The sequence below is a fragment of the Bubalus bubalis genome, chromosome 24 (genome assembly GCF_019923935.1).
Source record: "Bubalus bubalis isolate 160015118507 breed Murrah chromosome 24, NDDB_SH_1, whole genome shotgun sequence".
Lineage (NCBI taxonomy): Eukaryota > Metazoa > Chordata > Mammalia > Artiodactyla > Bovidae > Bubalus > Bubalus bubalis.
In genome coordinates, this window is record NC_059180.1 from 14521887 (window position 1) to 14534704 (window position 12818).

Here is a 12818-nt window from a genome sequence, read left to right on the forward strand (position 1 = left end):
CTGGAGAAAGGATAGGCTACCCACTCCAATACTCTTAGGGCTTCCCTGGTGGCTTAGAGGGTAAAGCATCTGCCTGCAATGCGGGAGACTAGGCTTTCATTCTTGGGTCAGGAAGATCCCCTGAAGAAGGAAATGGCAACTGACTCCAGTACTCTTGCCTGGAAAATTCCACGGACAGAGGAGCCTGACAGGCTACAGTCCATGGGGTCCCAAAGAGTTGAACACGACTGTGCGACCTCACTTTTCTTCTTTCTTTCCAGTATTCCTGGGCTTCCCTTGTGGCTCAGCTGGTAAAGAATCTGCCTGCAATGTGGGAAACCTGGGTTCGATCCCTGGGTTGGGAAGATCTCCTGGAGAAGGGAATGGCTACCCACTTTAGTATTCTGGCCTGGAGAATCCCATAGACTGTATAGTCCATGGGGTTGCAAAGATTCTGACATGACTGAGCGACTTTCGTTTTCACTTTCTTTACCATCTGAGCTACCAGGGAAGCCCCAGCAAAAACAACAATTCCCAATTCTGCTTCAATGGTAAAGACTAGCCTGAAGCTTTCTTGAGATGTTTTGCAGAATTTAAACTCCCCAGGCACTCAACTACCAGATCAATTGAAACCTAAGGGATGGTGCTCACTTCGGCAGCACATATACTAAAATTGGAACGATACAGAGAAGATTAGCATGGCCCCTGTGCAAGGATGACACGCAAATTCGTGAAGCGTTCCATATTTTTACCTAGATGTCCATCAGCAGATGAATGGATAAGAAAGCTGTGGTACATATACACAATGGAGTATTACTCAGCCATTAAAAAGAATACATTTGAATCAGTTCTAAAGAGGTGGATGAAACTGGAGCCTATTATACAGAGTGAAGTAAGCCAGAAAGAAAAACACCAATACAGTATACTAACGCATATATATGGAATTTAGAAAGATGGTAACAATAACCCTGTGTACAAGACAGCAAAAGAGACACTGATGTATAGAACAGTCTTATGGACTCTATGGTAGAGGGAGAGGGTGGGAAGATTTGGGAGAATGGCATTGAAACATGTAAAATATCATGTATGAAACAAGTTTCCAGTCCAGGTTCGATGCACGATACTGGATGCTTGGGGCTGGTGCACTGGGACGACCCAGAGGGATGGTATGGGGAGGGAGGAGGGAGGAGGGTTCAGGATGGGGAACACATGTATACCTGTGGCGGATTCATTTTGATATTTGGCAAAACTAATACAATTATGTAAAGTTTAAAAATAAAATAAAATTAAAAAAAAAACAAAACCTAAGGGATGATGATGATGACATTTTATGATCCTTGAAACTTCAATCAACTAAAGCTTGGACTCTGGACAGCCCAGGCCCTTTCATGAATATGCATGTACTCTTAGCTTAAAAATTCCCCAATTTTGCTGTTTAGGGAGATAGAATACTTTGGGAAAGATCTTCTGTGTTCTCTTTACTTGCTGCAAGTAATAAAGGAAGGAAGCTTCTTCCATTCTTTGGCTTGATTATGACTTTTGGCTCGATACCTGCTGCTGCTGCTAAGTTGCTTCAGTTGTGTCCGACTCTGTGCAACCCCATAGACGGCAGCCCACCAGGCCCCGCTGTCCCTGGGATTCTCCAGGCAAGAACACTGGAGTGGGTTGCCATTTCCTCCTCCAATGCATGAAAGTGAAAAGTGAAAGTGAAGGCGCTCAGTCATGTCTGACTCTTAGCGACCCCATGGACTGCAGCCTACCAGGCTCCTCCGTCCATGGGATTTTCCAGGCAAGAGTACTGGAGTGGGGTGCCATTGCCTTCTCCCTTGGCTTGATACCTACCAAGAAGCAAATCCATTTTTCAGGTAACAGCAGCAGCCCACTGTCTCTATGGGGCACTGTGTCTATGGCTGTCATTTCTCCCCCAGGAGATGCTGTATGGTCCAGCTTCTTCTTACATTTTATATCCCCCACCACTCTGGTCTTGCAATATGGCAAGCTGCTGAGTCAGTGTTGATCTACTGCAGCTATGACTTCAGAATTCATCAAGGCAGTTTGTGTTTCAGAAAGCAAACAGGAGAAGGTAGACCCAGCCCATCACTGGCCAACTTAGCAGGTTGAAGACACTAGCTGTGAGTCTGCCTTTGCTCCCAGGGCTCTTTGAATAAAACAAATTCACTTCTCCCAAGGAATTCTCAAAGTACAGCCCCACCAATGGTGAAGCTGAAACTGTGTACCTCAGACTGGGACTTGAACCTACTGGTCAGGACTCAAACCCAGCCAAAATTCATGGTTTTCCAACCGAGATCACACACCTGGTTTCAGCACCTAATGAATCTCAGGTTCTTGATGTCTCATCACAGAAAGAATTCAGTGAGAGACAAGTGATAGCTAAGAAGTGGATTTACACAGAGAGAAACACACTCTGCAGAGTGTGGGTAGTCTCAGAAGGACAGAGCAGCCTCAAAATACAGCAAGGTTAGTTTTTACCAGGTGGGTAACTTCATAGGCTAATGAGAGGATTTCATAGGCTAATCTCAGGGAATGGGGTGGGGCTCTCCAGGAATTGGGCCAGGGCCACGCCCACTTGTCATCTTTGATGGCTCTCTGAACTGTGCTGTGGGTGTGTCACTTAGCTAGGTGCTGTGCTACAATGAGTATGATGAGGTTTGAGGTCTAGTAGAAGTTGACTGATCCACCATCTTGGACTTATTTGGTTCTAATCAGTTTATGTTGTATTCTAGGGTTATGTCATTCTTTAAAGTTTGTGCCCTGCACCCTTCCCTTCTATTTCAGATCTATCTTTCTAGAAGTCCTATCTTAAATCCTCTTCTTATATTCTTTCCCTCCTTAAATTACTTCTCACCCACCTGCAGGGATAGCAGACCCAGATCTCAGTGGGGCTGGCAGCCAGCTTCAACGATGAAAGGAGGCCCTAACGTGGGGACCAGTGGGAACTGTGACAAACTGAATGTCATTCACGTTCAAAGGTTCTTAAAACTGCTAGTCAAACCAGACATATGAGCAGGAAGCCCACTCCAATCACCAGCAGCCAATGTGGGCTGTTTTATTTACATTTTATAGTACCAATTCGGAGAAGGCGATGGCACCCCACTCCACTACTCTTGCCTGGAAAATCCCATGGATGGAGGAGCCTGGTAGGCTGAAGTCCATGGGGTCGCTAAGAGTTGGACACGACTGAGTGACTTGACTTTCACTTTTCCCTTTCATGCATTGGAGAAGGAAATGGCAACCCACTCCAGTGTTCTTGCCTGGAGAATCCCAGGGACGGGGGAGCCTGGTGGGCTGCCGTCTATGGGGTTGCACAGAGTTGGACACGACTAAAGCGACTTAGCAGCAGCAGTAGCAGCAACAGTACCAATTGCTTAGTATTAATTACAGGGCCCTTCAGATCCAGCCACTCCTACCAATTGTTACAGGGAAGAACTGACTCCATGTTGGATCTGTTTCTTTTACCTTAACCTTTGCTTTCCATTGCTTCTGTTCACTAAAAGTGTTACAGAGTCCAAGCTCGCCCTGCTTGCCTGTCCACCTGTGGATGGCTACAGGAAGGAAGAAATCAACACATCCCCTTCCCGAGGCTAGTTGTTCCAGGACATATTTGTAAAATTAATGGCCTTTTTTACTTTACCTCCTAACCTCCCTGCTCTCTGTTCTATAAAAGAACCTGGCATCCAGACCTCGATAAGATGGTTATTTTGAGATGGTAGTCTGCTGTCTTCTTGGTCAGCCAGCTTTCCTAATAAAGTCATATTCCTTGCTTCAACACCTTGTCTCTCAGTTAATTGGCCTGTCATGTGGTGAGCAGAATAAGCTTGGACTTGGTAACACCATATCCCTACACTCTGATTACATGACATACTTTCATATACTCTCCCTGTCACCTTTGTTTATTCATTCTTTTTGCCCCCCCAGCATTTACTGAGCCCCTAATATGTATCAGGCACTATAATAGATCCTGAGGTAAAAAGGGTGAACAAGAGTTTCTGTTCTCATGGAGCTTAGAGTGTATGTCAATGAAAAACTAATCAGTCCTAGTGGAAAAGCTCTGCCTGCCAATACAGGAGATGCAAGAGATGTGGGTTTGATCACTGGATCGGGAAGATTCCCTGGAGGAGGAAATGGTACCCCAGTCCAGTATTCTTGCCTAGAAAATTCCCTGGGCAGAGAAGCCTGGCAGGCTACAGTCCATGGGGCTACAAAGGGCAGACACAACTGAGTAACTGAACACATACAAACATCTATGAAAGAAATGAAAATTTTTTATCCAAGTCATATTGAGGATTATAACCCGGGAATGGCCTCTCAGAAAACTCTGAGAACTGTTCTGCCCATTAAAAATCAAAGCCCAATTAAATAAGTTTTTGGGGACAGAGGGCTATACATTAAATGATGTACTATTAACAGTTTACACAATCCTGGTCTGATCCTGATGGGTCATCATAATGCCTTACAAAATCAGGAAGGAATGTCCTACTTTAAGGAGCTGTTGTGTTGGTGTTGGGAGAACGCTGCTCTTTATGGCTGAGCAGGTATGTCTGCCTAAGAGGCGGTTTGGTCCATACATAATGCAGATACAAGGCACAGTAGAGGGCAGAGAGAAGGCAGGGGAACATGTTTATGTTTAAATTTCTCCTCTTTTGCCATAAAGTATGAATTTCACGTCACAGTAGTGAGGAGACATATTAACAGTTACTAACCTGGGATAAGTATGAGAGAAGTACAGGGTTTGCTTGAACTATACACAAGAGGCACCTAGCCGGATCAGAGAAAGATGGGCTTGGGAAGGCTTATCAGAGGAGCAGATACCTTAGCTGAGGTTAAGGATGAGCTAAGGAAGCAAAGATGAGAGTGAAAGGGCGAGGGTGATGTTAGGGAGAGGGTTTCCTGGAAGAGGAAACAGTACGTATAAAGGTCCCCAAAGAAACTGACATTCCATGTGGCTGGAGAGAAAGGATGTAGGAAAGGGTGTCACAAGATAAAACTGGAAAGGTGAGGAGAGGCGGGATCTTTCCAAACCTTGTGGACAAATGAGTCAGATGCTAACCTAAGGGCAATGGGCAGCCAACAGCAGTTGTTTTTTTCTAAGTTATTTATTTATCTGGCTCCTCCGTGTCTTAGTTGCTGCATGTGGGATCTTCATTCTAATTGTGTCACGAATCTTCAGTTACAGCACGTGGAATTTTTTTTTTTTAAGTTGTGGCATGTGGAATCTTTAGATGTAGTATGTGAACTCTTAAGTTGGAGCATGTGGGATCTAGTCCCTGATCAGGGATCAAATCTGGGCCCCTTGCATTGGGAACTCAGAGTCGTAGCCACTGGACCACCAGGGAAGTCCCAACAGTTTTTAATCAAGGAGTCAAATTTGTCTTTTAGAAGAATTCCTCTGAAAAAAAAAAAAAAAAGAATTCCTATGGCCTCATTGTGAAGAACAGGCTGAAGCGAGCAAGGGGTGGATGCAAAGAGGATATTTAGAACAAGGGCCCTCACAGTAAACCAGCCAGAGATGATGATGACCTGGCATGCAAAGTGGCAGTGGGCTGGAGTGGATCAGACTTGTGAGAGAACTGACGCCACTCAGAGATCTAGTGACATGGGAAGAAAGACAAGAGGAGATGTTAATGATAATGAACTCAAGAGTGCCCTGATGCCCTCATCTTCATGGACATGCAGGCACCTTCTTACCCACTCTTCTCACACTCTGTCCCACTATGGTTTAGCACACCACACTGTATAATGGTGAGAGGCTTGGGTGTCTTTCATCCTTGTTATGTTGGTCAGGGACCCTGTATCACTCAGGGTCAAATTAGGAGATGGAAGCCACACAGCAGCTAAATTTTAATATATAGATTTTTATCAACTGTAACGGGATTTCAGTAAAGAGAGATTGGCTACTAGCCAAAAAATAAAGCGAGCTCTAAAGAATATAGGATCTGCATATATAAGGTATATCCGTCACCTCCCTAGGCTGAGGCAGAGCACCAGGGCTGAGACCTGGGCTTGCTGGAGACTTACACAGCCATGGGTAACTGGATGGCACAGAAGTCACCCAGCGCTGCACCAATGGTGAGACCGAGTGTGACCCTGTGCGTCTCCCGGGCACAGGGGCCCTTTCATCCCATTTCTGTTGTCAGTGAATTCCAGGTTCTTTCTTCATCTCAAAAGAATTCAGAGATGAAGCACAGAGGTTAAGTAAGTAGGTGAGTGAGTGAGTGGAAGTCACTCAGTTGTGTCTGACTCTTTGCAACCCTATGGACTGTAGAGTCCATGGAATTCTCCAGGCCAGAATACTGAAGTGGGTAGCCTTTCCCTTTTCCAGGGGATCTTCCCAACCCAGGGATCGAGCCCAGGTCTCCCAGATTGCAGCCGGATTCTTAACTAGCTAAGCCACAACTCTTTAATATTTATTTATGCATTTGGCTTCCCTGGTTTTCGTTGCAGTGTGCAGGTTCTTTAGTTGTGGCATGTGGGATCTAGTTCCCTGACCAGGGATCGAACCCTGGCCCCCTGCATTGGGTGCTTGGAGTCTTAGCCACTGGACCACTAAGGAAGTCCCCAAGTCCACTCTTTAAACAAGTAAATCATTGTTCTTTGTTATTCTGAGTAGATTAAAGTTAGCTCTTCCATCTTCCCACAGACAACTTGGGCAACATTTCTAGACTTGTCTAGAAAGTAAAGCAAAAGTTTATTTAAGCAAGGATACAGTCTCAAAGGGAGAGGGGGCAGGTGAGGAGCTGCCAACCAGGGTTTCTTTGGCAAGTTGGTTTTGAGAAGGGTAAGAATGAAAGGACTGAAGATTCCCTGGGGAATGAGGAGTTTGGACGTTGATCTTCCTGATTTTTTCATCCCAGCTCCATTTTACTGAGGGAAGGAGGGATTTTTGTCCCTATTTAGCTTAGAGTAGAAATGTCATGGTATACATGCCTGATGACTATTCTTATCTGTCAGGTTAATCTTATCATAATGACAACACAATGAGCAAAAGGTTACATTTAGACGCAGGGGATTCCTGCCTTTCCTCACCTTTCTTGGTCACCTGTTCAGTCCCTTATCACCCAATTTCCTGTAAGTCTGAATGTGCTTGCTTTCCTTATCTGCCCATGGACTCCTGCTGTTTACAAGATGCATGACTTTTCTGTTACTTGGCTCCTGGCCCCATTTCTCTGCTCCTACCTAAGCTGCATGCTGCAATATTTCTTGTGAGACTCCAGCCTGCATGACCTTTCCTGAGTTCCAAAGGGCAGAATCAAGGGAATTGCTAATCAAGGGAGGAGCCATCAAGAAACCACTTGATTAAAGAGATCAGAGCAGCTCATCAAGATGAGATCACCTGAGAAAAGGTGAACACACCCTAATCTTGTCAGAGACCCACCTTGGAGTCCCTGTTATAAAACCCTTCATTCAATCCTCCTGGGTTGGCAGTCTAGGGGGAAAGGCAACTACACCACCGCCACCGCGGCAATGGATGTGTTCCTCATGATCCGGTGCAGCAAGACCACCATCTTCACTGAGGCCAAGGAGTCGAGTACTTGAGTCGAGTGTTTGAGTTGAAGCGCGTCATCCAGGGTATCCTCAAGCATCCGCCGGATGAGCAGCAGCTGTACAAGGACGACCAGCTTCTGGATGACACCAAGACGTTGGGCGAGTGTGGTTTCACCAGCCAAACAGCACTGCCTCAGGCCCCAGTGACTGTGGGGCTAGCCTTCAGGGAAGACGAGGCATTTGAAGACGTGTGCATCGAGCCCTTCTCCAGCCCACCCGAGCTGCCAGATGTAATGAAGCCACGGGACTCAGGAAGCAGAGCCAATGGACAAGCTGTGCAGTAAGACCCCCACCTCAACTGCCCCACTTTCCCACTAAAAGAGATTTGGGTGTCTTAAAAAAAAAATATCCTGGGTTGGGACACATAGTTTTTCAAGGCAGAAGCCCTTTGCCTGGCAAAGTAATAAAGTTCTCCTTATCTATTTCACCCAAAACTGAGATTCTCTTTGGCACTGGTGTACAGGGAAGCTGAACTTTCAGTAACAATGGTAGTTGCTGGAAATTTGCCCTCCGGAATATGTCAAGAACCTACCATCTAGGGCTTCCCTGGTGGTCTAGTGGTTACGAATGCAGGGGACAAGGGTTGCATCTCTGGTCCAGGAAGATGCCACGTGCCTTGTGGCAACTAAGCCCATGTGCCACAACTACTTAAGTCTGCATGCCTAGAGTTCACGTTCTACAAGAGAAGCCACTGAAATGAGAAGCCCATGCAATGCAATGAAGAGCAGCCCCTGATTGCAGCAACTAGAGAAAGCCTGAGTGCTGCAATGAAGACCCAGAACAGCCAAATATAAATTAAAGAAACAAAAAACAAACTTACCATCTAGAGTGTCAAGAAAAGTCATTCATGGAGAGGAATCTCAATGGAGGCATCCTGAGACAAAGCCATCCAAGGTGGGGAGAATTGGGGGAAAGTACGGCTGCTGGGTGGTGTTGGCCCCTGTCATGGCAGGACTGGGGCTCCGGAGGAGCTACATGAGTTGGAACCGTGGTGCTGGGAGAAGCCATCTGCACTGCAAGAGCTGAACCCCTGCCACACTGCAGGAGCCCGTTACAGGAGTACACTAGAATTGTTACCACCAAAACGGGTGTTTCCTTGGTTCTTATCCCCCAAAGGAAAGAATTCAATCAAGAGACAGAGAGCAGTTGTAAATAGCAAGAGTTGTATTAAGCAAAGCAGAAGTACACTCCAGAGAGAGAGAGAAAATGAAGGAGAGCAGGCTGCCTGGAAACAAGAAGCCGCCTGCAACAGGGTCAGGTTGGTTTTTCAGAGTGGTGGCAAGCTCCTCTCTCTGTCCTGTGTTATTTGACTAAGTTGATTGGAAGCTTTAGGTTGTATAACTAACTAGTTGCACAGGCACTTACCCACAAGCACCCAAGTGGAACCCACCATGGGGCGGAGTGGGTGGGGCAAACTTGAAATGCTAATTTACTACAAATACAATATAAAGAACCCCGGGTTACTTCGACTCATCTTTTAGGTCTTGGTGCACCTGTGCTGGCAGGTTTTATCTTGTTTGGTCCTGATAAGGCTGGAAACTTATCGGTCCTTGATCACAAAAAGGGAAGATCTTGAGGTGTGTTTTGATCACCAGTGTGGGGTGGGGGTAGGGAAGGCAGAGAGAAAGATGACCCTGTCCAGGATGGGGCAGGGACCAGCTCATGTCTGACTGACTACCTAACAAAAGGAGGAGGGAAACCCCTTCCTCCTGCAGTTACTCTCCAGAGCGTTCAGTCGACAAAAACTAACATTGTGCCAGCTGGTTTAGAAAAAAATACTCAAGTGGTCCACCTCAATTTTTGCACAGCAAGCAATAAAGGGTGAATTTGGAGTCAAGAGGCAATTAACTGGAACCTGGCACAGACTCCATCTAGAAATCAACATGGCAAGGAAGGTTCTGAAAGAAGAAAAGTATATTCAAGTCTGTTGCCCATTTTTAACCACTGTTGTTTTTTGGTTCTTGTTGTTTTTCATATATTCTAGATATTAACCCCTTATCAGATATATGATATGCAAATATTTTCTTCCATTCTGTAAGTTGCTTTTTCACAACTCCTGATAGTATTCTTTTTAAAAAAGTATGTATTTATTTTTATTTGTTTGCACCAGGCCTTAGCTGCAGCATGCAGGATCAAGTTCCCTGACCAGGGATTGTACCCTGGCCCCTTGCGTTGGGAGTATACACTGGACCACCAGAGAAGTACTGCCCATGCATTACATTTAACAGGAATTTGTATGTCTTCATATGACTACAAGTTACTGTCTAGCATCCTTTCATGTCAACCTGAAGGAATCCTTGTGGCATTTCTGGTAGGACAGGTCTAGTGGTAATGTGTGGGAGAGCAGTATGGGTGGGGTTTGGACAAAGGTCATCAAAAGATACAAAGTTCCAGCTATAAGACAAACAAGTTCCAGGCATGTAACATACAATATGATTAATATAATTAACACTGTTGTGTATTATATACAAAAGAGAACAAATCCTAAGAGTTCCCACCACAAGGACAAAAAATGCTTTTCTATGTCTTTAATTTTGTGTCTCTGTGAGATAATACAGATGTTTACTAAACTTACTTGGGGTCATCATTTCATGATAGTGTGAAATGTTAGTCACTCAGTGGTGTCGACTCTTTGCAACCCCATGGACTGTAGCCCAGCAGGTTCCTCTGTCTATGGGATTCTCCAGGCAAGAATACTGGACCGGGTTGCCATTTTGTAAGTCAAATGATTATGCTGTAAACCTTATACAGTGCTCTACACCAACTATATATCAATAAAACTGGAAGAAAAAATATTATATTAAATATTATAAAAAATATATTATATTACCTAAATAATATATTAAGGTATATTCATGAGGGAAGGAATTCTAGCTACTAAATGTAGAAGAAATTATTGAATTAAAAAATTACCATCTCACAGCACCTAATGAAATAATAACAAATGAACACAACAGCAAACAAAAAAATGAACCATGGTTGAAACTATTAGATTGAAAATGTTAATGTTGAACTATACAATTGCAGGGATAGGCTGTCACCACCTGAGCCCACTGATCACTAAAACTGGGGCAATGAGCTATTGTGGGTCTCCTGGTGTGATGTTAAAACACATCACCTCCTAGGAAAGTGAATCTGTGCATAAACCCACCTCTAGAATCAACTTCAATTGACAAGATATGGGAGAGAGAGGAACAAGTTACATGACATGACAAGGAAGCAGATAAATCCACAAAGTGGGGCATTTACAGGACAGCTGACCCAGTTTTTGCAACAAGTCATGTCAGGGCAAAAGGAAAAGGGCAGGGGCCTGCCCTATATAAGAAGTGACTTAAACACCATAACAAGCAAATTTTATCTGTAGATTTTTTTAATGTATTCCAAGTTGTATGTTCCTATTGTAATTTAGAGATTGAAATTATTTAAGAAATAGGCTGAGTTTTTTAGAGCTGTATATTGAGATGCATGCTTCCTAGGTGGCTCAATGGTAAAGAATCCGCCTGCCAAGCAGGAGACATGGGTTGGATCCCTGGGTGGAGAAGATTCCCTAGAGAAGGAAATGGTAGCCCGCTTCAGTATTCTTGCCTGGGAAATCCCATGGAAAGAGGAGCCTGGCAGGCTACAGTCCATGTGGTTGCAAGAGTCTGACACCACTTAGTGACTAAACCACAACCATTGAGATACACAGGAGTAAAACTTAAGATTTGTAGCAGAGCAAAACAGAAAGAGATAAAGCAAACCAGACAGGATCTTGATAATTGTGCAAAAGCCCCCCTGTGAGGGGCTATGAGAGTTCTTTGTTCTATTTTCACTTTTGAGAATGTCTGAATATTTTCATTAAAAATTCTAAAGAGATTTTTTTTTAAAAGAGATAATGTGTGGGAGAGTGGTATAGGAATAAACAGGTTCTCTCCCAGTAGCAGGTGTAAGACACGAGGGTGGAAGAGAAAATCCCCTGGTGTGTTATTAAAAAACACTCTCCTGGGACTTGCTCATTTAAGGAACTGCCAAAATTGCCCTCAGAGCTCGGTATGTAGGCCACGCCCCACCAGGGACACGACTTTAGAGAGCAGGGGAAAAAAACTCAAATTGGCAATTTAGTCACTGACAGAAACTCAGCAAGATCAAATATCTGAGGCCTTTTTTTTTTTTTTTTTTTTTTTTTTAAGTAGAGAATTATGTTCCATCTATTAAAAAGAAAAGTCCCCGGGGGAGATGGCTGCAATATTTGTGGGAAGAGAATTATCTGCACTAGTTAAACCAAACGCAAACAAAGGCATTCTTGGCAATAATACCCTGAGAGCAGCGTTTAGGGAGACAGTAATTAGGCAATTAGACCTGGGAGTCGCCGCAGAGCCTCGGGTGCCGCTGGATGTTAATGACTCCTGCTCCGCAGTGCATCAGCCCCCAGCGAGGATGTAAGCCTGGCCTTTTCTCAGCGCAGAACACCCGGCCTGATTCCTCTCGCCTCTGCTGCTCTCCGCGAGCATCCTTTCCCCCATGCCCGCGGGGCTGGACGCAGCCGGGGCTGGCGGGTGGGACGAGGGGCGCGCGCGGCTGCTCCCCGACTCTCGGCCCTCACCCCCTAACTGCCAGAGCATCAAGCTATCACACCAGCGTCCCCTGACCACAGTACTTGGGCACCCTCGGATAATCCGAAATTGCCGCGCGGTTCCTGGCCTTCCACAAGGCAAGGTAACTTTCCCTTCTTAATTGCTCGCTTAATACTTATTTCCTACTCCTTATCAAACACATGGACTATGGAAAGAAAAAAGAACTAATGTATGCCCCTAGCAGCAGGAATACTTTTAGCATTCTGATGCATTTCCTTTTCATCTAGATGTGTTTTAAAAATACATTACTGGGGGACTTCCCTGCTGGTTCAGTCGCTAAGACTTGGTGCTCTCAATTCAAGGGAACGGTTCATCCCCAGTCAGGGGATTAGATCCCACATGCCAACTACAGATTCCACATGCCGGCAACGAAGGTAAAAGAAGAGCCATGTGCTGCAACTAAGACCCGGTGCAGACAAACGAATGAATCAATACAAAAAAAAAAAAAAAAAAATACATTTCTGGGATACCAGAGATATTATTTCAGAACCCTGTCTTTCATTTTGCATTATTACTGCGCAAAGCTTCCCTTGTACCTCAGTTGGTAAAGAATCTGCCTGCAATGCAGGAGACCCGACTTCGATTCCTGGGTTGGGAAGATCCCCTGAAGGAAATGGCAACCCACTCCAGTATTCTTGCCTGGAAAATCCCATGAACAGAGAA

General features: G+C 44.9%; 1 long non-coding RNA gene, 1 other non-coding gene and 1 pseudogene across 2 annotated transcripts; all 3 read left to right on the plus strand.

Moving 5' to 3' along the window:
• The first annotated feature begins 622 nt into the window (after positions 1-622).
• LOC112581902 lies at positions 623-729 on the plus strand. The gene has a single exon (XR_003106577.1). It is a non-coding gene; the product is annotated as a U6 spliceosomal RNA (small nuclear RNA).
• A 6717-nt stretch (positions 730-7446) lies between these two features.
• On the plus strand, positions 7447-8331 carry LOC123331507 (annotated as a pseudogene).
• Positions 8332-11714: 3383 nt separating this feature from the next.
• LOC123331508 lies at positions 11715-12788 on the plus strand. Its single transcript, XR_006548157.2, has 2 exons — positions 11715-12237; positions 12383-12788. It is a non-coding gene; the product is annotated as an uncharacterized LOC123331508 (long non-coding RNA).
• The last annotated feature ends 30 nt before the right edge of the window (positions 12789-12818 follow it).